The sequence below is a fragment of the Hyla sarda genome, chromosome 2 (assembly GCF_029499605.1).
Source record: "Hyla sarda isolate aHylSar1 chromosome 2, aHylSar1.hap1, whole genome shotgun sequence".
In the NCBI taxonomy this organism is placed as follows: Eukaryota; Metazoa; Chordata; class Amphibia; order Anura; family Hylidae; genus Hyla; species Hyla sarda.
This window is the reverse complement of record NC_079190.1, coordinates 15,358,875-15,364,874: the sequence shown is the minus strand read 5'-3', so window position 1 is coordinate 15,364,874 and position 6,000 is coordinate 15,358,875. Positions and strand designations below refer to the sequence as shown.

General features: G+C 45.6%; 1 long non-coding RNA gene across 1 annotated transcript in view; it reads left to right on the top strand.

The window, feature by feature from the left end:
• Positions 1–2,612: 2,612 nt before the first annotated feature.
• LOC130357585 (uncharacterized) overlaps positions 2,613–6,000 on the top strand; it is a 31,410-nt gene continuing 28,022 nt past the window's right edge. The window contains exon 1 of the long non-coding RNA XR_008889179.1: positions 2,613–2,635. This is a non-coding gene — a long non-coding RNA (uncharacterized LOC130357585). The remainder of the gene's footprint in view (positions 2,636–6,000) is intronic.

The following is a 6,000-nucleotide window of genomic DNA, read 5'->3' as shown; positions in this document are numbered from 1 at the left end:
GCATACATTACTGGGCAGCATACATTACCGTGCAGCATACATTACTGGGCAGCATACATTACCGTGCAGCATACATTACTGGGCAGCATACATTACCGTGCAGCATACATTACTGGGCAGCATACCTTACCGGGCAGCATACCTTACCGGGCAGCATACATTACCTAGCAGCATACATTACCGTGCAGCATACATTACTGGGCAGCATACATTACCGTGCAGCATACATTACTGGGCAGCATATATTACTGGGCAGCATACATTACCGGGCAGCATACATTACCGGGCAGCATACATTACTGGGCAGTATCGTGGCGCTCTGTAATTAGCCTTGGTTTCTGCTGAATATTAGGAAACCATCCACCAGGAATGAAGGAGAGAAGGAATGTCACATGTACAGGTGGAGAATTCCACGGGGCGGCCGAGACAAAGCACAAACTCCATAACACTGAAATAGCCGCAGGGATGACACTTACATTGTGCATAAACAGGTACAACAAAGGTTCTGCCCAATGGCCATAACTCCTAGCAGCTCTATATTGGCTTTGCTGTAACACACAACTGTGCTCAAAAGTTTGCATACCATGTCAGAAATGTTTAAGTTTTACCATTTGTTAACAAAAACTTTTTATATAATGTAGATAATACCATTATAAGTATTTTCTAATATACATTACTTAAAAATGTGTATAGTTTTATCCCTGCAGCTATTGCCTGTGTGTCTATGTGAGGAAATACAGGAAGTGAGGCGGGACAAGCAGGGCTCTGTGTAGGCTCCTGGCTTGTCAATCATCCTCATGTGTGAGCCGGGAGCATGTCACAGAGCCTCAGTGTACAGAGCCCTGCTTGTCCTCAGTGTACAGAGCCCTGCTTGTCCTCAGTGTACAGAACCCCATTTGTCCTCTGGTACAGAGCCCCGCTTGTCTTCAGTGTACAGAGCCCCGCTTGTTCTCAGTGTACAGAGCCCCGCTTGTTCTCAGTGTACAGAGCCCCGCTTGTCCTCAGTGTACAGAGCCCCGCTTGTCCTCATTGTACAGAGCCCGGCTTGTCCTCAGTGTACAGAGCCCGGCTTGTCCTCAGTGTACAGAGCCCGGCTTGTCCTCAGTGTACAGAGCCCGGCTTGTCCTCAGTGTACAGAGCCCGGCTTGTCCTCAGTGTACAGAGCCCGGCTTGTCCTCAGTGTACAGAGCCCCGCTTGTCCTCAGTGTACAGAGCCCCGCTTGTCCTCAGTGTACAGAGCCCCCCTTTTCCTCAGTGTACAGAGCCCCGCTTGTCCTCAGTGTACAGAGCCCTGCTTGTCCTCAGTGTACAGAGCCCTGCTTGTCCTCAGTGTACAGAGCCCTGCTTGTCCTCAGTGTACAGAGCCCTGCTTGTCCTCAGTGTACAGAGCCCAGCTTGTCCTCAGTGTACAGAGCCCAGCTTGTCCTCAGTGTACAGAGCCCAGCTTGTCCTCAGTGTACAGAGCCCCGCTTGTCCTCGGTGCACAGAGCCCCGCTTGTCCTCGGTGCACAGAGCCCCGCTTGTCCTCGGTGCACAGAGCCCCGCTTGTCCTCGGTGCACAGAGCCTCGCTTGTCCTCAGTGTACAGAGCCCCGCTTGTCCTCAGTGTACAGAGCCCCCCTTTTCCTCAGTGTACAGAGCCCCGCTTGTCCTCAGTGTACAGAGCCCTGCTTGTCCTCAGTGTACAGAGCCCTGCTTGTCCTCTGTGTACAGAGCCCAGCTTGTCCTCAGTGTACAGAGCCCAGCTTGTCCTCAGTGTACAGAGCCCAGCTTGTCCTCAGTGTACAGAGCCCCGCTTGTCCTCGGTGCACAGAGCCCCGCTTGTCCTCGGTGCACAGAGCCCCGCTTGTCCTCGGTGCACAGAGCCCCGCTTGTCCTCGGTGCACAGAGCCCTGCTTGTCCTCGGTGTACAGAGCCCTGCTTGTCCTCAGTGCACAGAGTCCTGCTTGTCCTCAGTGCACAGAGTCCTGCTTGTCCTCAGTGCACAGAGTCCTGCTTGTCATCATAGCAAAGCCCTGCTTGTCCTCATTGCACACAGCCCTGCTGGTCCTCAGTGTACAGAGTATATAGTAGAAAAACAATAAAGGACAGTGCACTGTGTACAGTAGATAACACAATAGAGGACATAGCACTGTGTATAGATGACACAATAGAGGACAGAGCACTGTGTACAGTCGATAACACAATGTAACGCCGCTGGTTAAAAATGACCGCTGTACTGTGTGTCCTATCTCTTACTTGCATCAGACGCAGGGCCGGTTTGTCCTATATGCAAAATAGGCGACCGCCTAGAGCGCCACTTTAACAGGGGCGGCAGCAGGGACGTGCACACATAGGAGTGAAAGGGGGCTGGAGCCCCTGCCCTTTTCCTCACCTGCCCCTCTAGTTCCCTCACAAAAGGAGCTGCAGACTCAGGGTGACAGGTGAAGTAAAAAGGATCCATTACTGGGGAGATTTGTATGTGGTTTAATGGAGGGTGCTGTGCCCTCCCTGCAGCAAGGGGGCGCCACTTACCCTGTCATTATCAGCCATTTCTCTGCTTCTCTTCACACGGAGGAGACAAGAGCAGAGGAGGCAGAGAGAAGCCCCGCCCACAGCATGTCCGGACACAAACTTCAGTCTATGCAGCCCTTACTGTAAGTGACTGTAAATATATTTGAGTGATTGTATGTCAGTGTGTGTGTATGTATATATATTTGTGTGTGTATGTATATGTGTGTGTGTGTGTGTGTATCTCTATGTATGTGCCTGTGCAGAGAGGGATGGCTGGGTCCTTAGTGTAAGTGACTGTATATATATTGAGTGACTGTATGTCAGTGTGAGGTGTATATATGTGTGTGTGTGTGTGTGTGTCTATCTCTATGTATGTGCCTATATATGTGAGCAAGTGAATCTATGTGTGTATGTATGTATGTATATATATGAGCAAGTGAATCTATTTATATGTGTATATATATATATATATATATATATATATATATGCAAGTGAATCTATGTATGTGTGTATGTATGTATGTGTATATATATATATATATATATATATATATATATATATATAAGCAAGTGAATCTATGTATGTGTATATATCTGTGAGTGATTGTGTGTATGTACCTGTATGTATGATGTGCTTATTGGCTATATCTGTTAGTATATATTCCATGTTATATGTGTGTCTGTGTATTTATGTTTCTTAATGTATATTTATACCTGTATATATGTGTCAAAGTGTCTCTTTGTATGTGTGTATATTACCTATGTACTGTATGTGTGTATATTACCTATGCACTGTATGTGTGTATATAACCTATATACTGTATGTGTGTATATTACCTATGCACTGTATGTGTGTATATTACCTATATACTGTATATGTGTATATTACCTATGCACTGTATGTGTGTATATTACCTATATACTGTATGTGTGTATATTACCTATATACTGTATGTGTGTATATTACCTATGCACTGTATGTGTGTATATTACCTATGCACTGTATGTGTGTATACGACCTATATACTGTATGTGTGTATATGACCTATGTACTGTATGTGTGTATATTACCTATGTACTGTATGTGCCTTTATGTTATGTGCTTGTATGTATTGTATGAGGAACATTATTAGGGAATTATTGGAGGAATGTAAGCACAGTATATAGGGAATTTATGGAAGCACAGAATATATTTCATTATATTGGAACATTATATTTTTATGTATGCTGGCACTGTGTATAGATCCTTAGGGTGCGTTCACATGTGCCTATTTTTGCTGCAGATCTGCTGCAGATTTTGCTGCTGCAGATTTTGCTTCCCATTGACAATGGGAAGAGAAATCTGCTAAAGCAAATCTGCAGCAGAAAATACGCACGTGTGAATGCATCCTTAGTGGTGGCACAGTATAGTTAAATAATAGTGGCACAGTATATAGTTCATTAATGGTGGCACATTATATAGGGAATTAATGGTGGCACAGTATATAGTTCATTAATGGTGGCACAGTATATAGGGAATTAATAGATGAATGGTGGCACAGTATATAGGGAATTAATAGATGAATGGTTGCACAGTATATAGGGAATTAATAGATGAATGGTGGCACAGTATATAGGGAATTAATAGATGAATGGTGGCACAGTATATAGGGAATTAATAGATGAATGGTGGCACAGTATATAGGGAATTAATAGATGAATGGTGGCACAGTATATAGTTCATTAATGGTGGCACAGTATATAGGGAATTAATAGATGAATGGTGGCACAGTATATAGTTCATTAATGGTGGCACAGTATATAGGGAATTAATAGATGAATGGTGGCACAGTATATAGTTCATTAATGGTGGCACAGTATATAGGGAATTAATAGATGAATGGTGGCACAGTATATAGGGAATTAATAGATGAATGGTGGCACAGTATATAGGGAATTAATAGATGAATGGTGGCACAGTATATAGGGAATTAATAGATGAATGGTGGCACAGTATATAGGGAATTAATAGATGAATGGTGGCACAGTATATAGAGAATTAATAGATGAATGGTGGCACAGTATATAGGGAATTAATAGATGAATGGTAGCACAGTATATAGGGAATTAAGGGGGATACGGTATATAATTAAAGAGAAACTGACAGGCTGTTTACTCGCACTAAACCCAATACACTAGGTTACAGTGAAGTATACAAAAATAGGTCTTTCCATTTTCTAGGTATTGCCGCACATTGCTAGTATGCGAAGTCAGTCTTATGCGCAATGGAGGCGGAGCTTCCCTGCCTCCATCCTGTATGCTGTGCTATACCCGGCCGTCTTTTCATAATTATAATTCTTCGTTCTCACATCTTGTTTTTTTTTTGCCAACTCTTGTATATTGTAGCATGTAAGTATATATTAGTGTGGTGTCCATCTCTTCAGTGTAAGAACCAGAGCTGTGTGGAGATTCCAGCATAAGGTGGGTGATTGTTGATAAGTGCTGGGTGATTGGTGATGGGTGTTGGGTGATTGGTGATGGGTGCTGGGTGATGGGTGTTGGGTGATTGGTGATGGGTGCTGGGTGATGGGTGCTGGGTGATGGGTGCTGGGTGATGGGTGCTAGGTGATTGGTGCTAGGTGATTGGTGCTGGGTGATTGGTGCTGGGTGATTGGTGCTGGGTGATTGGTGATGGGTGCTGGGTGATTGGGGATGGCTGCTGGGTGATTGGTGCTGGGTGATTGGTGATGGGTGATTGGTGCTGGGTGATTGGTGCTAGGTGATTGGTGCTAGGTGATTGGTGCTGGGTGATTGGTGCTGGGTGTTGGGTGATTGGTGCTGGGTGTTGGGTGATTGGTGCTGGGTGATTGGTGCTGGGTGATTGGTGCTGGGTGATGGGTGCAGGGTGATGGGTGCAGGGTGATGGGTGCTAGGTGATTGGTGCTGGGTGATTGGTGCTGGGTGATTGGTGATGGGTGCTGGGTGCTGGGTGATTGGTGATGGGTGCTGGGTTCTGTCATATAGAGCTCAGGTGGGGGCATATAGGGGGAGATTTATTAAAACCTTTGCAGAGGAAAAGCCCTCTGCAAAACGATCTGATTGGTTGCTATGGGCGACTGCACCGCTCTTTCTCTGCACAGGTTTTGTATAAATCTCCTCTATAATACAGTATATAATAGGGCAGCTGTCACATGTTTTCTGTAAATAAGACTGGCAGCACAGACAAAGTGAATATACACATGGCAGAAACAGTTCTTGACTCGATTTTACAAAAACACCAACTTTTATGGGGATAGGAAGAGGAGGCCTGGCGGGAGTCCACTGTGTCCCTGAGTCCACTGTGGCCCATTAAGCCTGGGAGACGTTTTTAAAATTATGAAAAGTGCCCTCTTTTTTTACTTGAGCCCCTGCCCTTCAAAATGTCTGTGCACGTCCCTGGGTGGCAGTGGCGTTGTGACCGGGGTGCGGGTGACCCCCCCCCCCCCCCCGTAGCTCTGGCAGCTACCGCCTCCTTCCACCCCCCCCCCCC